This window comes from Callorhinus ursinus, unplaced genomic scaffold, assembly GCF_003265705.2.
Source record: "Callorhinus ursinus isolate GAN/ISIS: 27379988/994484 unplaced genomic scaffold, GSC_fseal_2.0 scaffold6, whole genome shotgun sequence".
NCBI lineage: Eukaryota > Metazoa > Chordata > Mammalia > Carnivora > Otariidae > Callorhinus > Callorhinus ursinus.
In genome coordinates, this window is record NW_027397068.1 from 24,748,712 (window position 1) to 24,750,462 (window position 1,751).

Consider the following 1,751-nt stretch of genomic DNA (forward strand, 5'->3'; position numbering starts at 1 on the left):
TGATTGGATAAATTTGCTCGACTTTTACTATGAATCATTTAAATTACTTCTTTGCATAAAGTTTTAAATTTGCTTTGGAGAAACCATTAGAGAATTATTTTAGCACTGTTTTGTTTTGTTTTTCATGATATTGTCTCACTTTTTGCATTGGATTTTTTTCTCCCCTCTCAAGGTTATTACTATTAATTGTGCTTCCTCTTTTACTCTACTAGAATGCAATGAAACACACCTTCCAAACTAAAAAGACGGAAGTTAGGGAAAGGAAAGTGGGTAGAAATAGAACTCTCCCATCTACTTCTCCTGCAAACTTGAGCTGTAATATCTCCACCCCTATGAAACCACCTTCCTCCAGGACCTGGACCATTCCACCTTCTAGGTTCTGGCTGAACAAACAAGATCAAGAATCAATTGCAATTTTTATAAAATTGTGGCCCCAACAATCCAAAGTTTAGAAATCCATATACTATGCACCAGAGGAAAGTCTGATAATCTGTTTCTAATTTACCAAGAGAAGCCTGGGTCATAGTATTAGACCAAAAGGAGTAGAGGGTAAGATCCACCCTCAGGAAGATCTAAAACCCACATGACCAGATGTTCAATAAATAGATAGCTACAGCAGAGATCCTTCTCCTCTGGAATCCTGTCTGTCAGAAAGTCTTTCACCAGTAGTCACTTCTTTTGGTTAAAAAACAGAAACACATCCATTGTCTCCAGGAGACTGCTACCAAATAATCCTATATTACCTGGAATGGTAAGAAGAATGGCATCCTCTTAACTGCCTATGAGTGGACTGGATGTTAAAGAGCTGTGCTGTCCATTACTGTGGCCACTGGGCACATATGGCTATTAAGTACTTATAATGTGGCTGGTCTGAACTGAGATATACTGTAAGTGTAAAAACACACCAGATTTTGAAGACTTACTATGAAAAAAAGTGAAAAAAATCTCAATGATATTTATATTGATTACATACCGAAATGATATTTTAGATATGTTTGGTTTAATGAAATATATTATTAAAGTTCATTTCACCTGTATCTTTTTACTCTTTCAATGTGGCTTTTTTAAATATAAAAATCTTAACTACATAATGTGGCAAGCATTATATTTCTATTGGACAACGCTGTAATAGAATATGAGTGGACTACTGCCTTATTGTGATGGTCAATTTTATGTGTCAAATTGACCAGGCCAAAGAGATGCAGATAGCTGGTAAAACATTATTTCTGGAAGTACGTGTGAGGGTATTTCTGGAAGAGATTTACGTTTGATTCAGTAGACCGCATAAAGTATATCCTCCCGCACCTTAGGCACCATCTAATCCACTGAGGACCCAAATGGAACAAAAAAAGGTGAAGGAAGGGTGAATTCTCTCTCTCTTCTTGAGCTGGGGCATCCATGTTTTCCTGCACTTAGACATCAAAATTCCTGGTTCTCAGGCCCTTGGCCTTGAACTGAATCCTACCACTGGCTTTCCCAGCTCTCCAGCTTGCAGATGGCAGATTGTGACTTCTAGGCTTCCATAACCACATGAATCAGCTCTTATGATAAATTTCTTCTTTAGCTATTTTTTTGGTTCTGTTTCTCTGGAGAACACTGACTAACACACTTATAGTGTATTAGTACATGAGATAGCAATCTGGGAGCAAGGAAATGTGAGGTCCAGAGACCAAGGGCGGTCTGGATATGTCCTCTCAAATGGTAGAGGTCCCTGTGCAAGGGGAGCACAGAGTTTGGGGAAGGAGGACTAA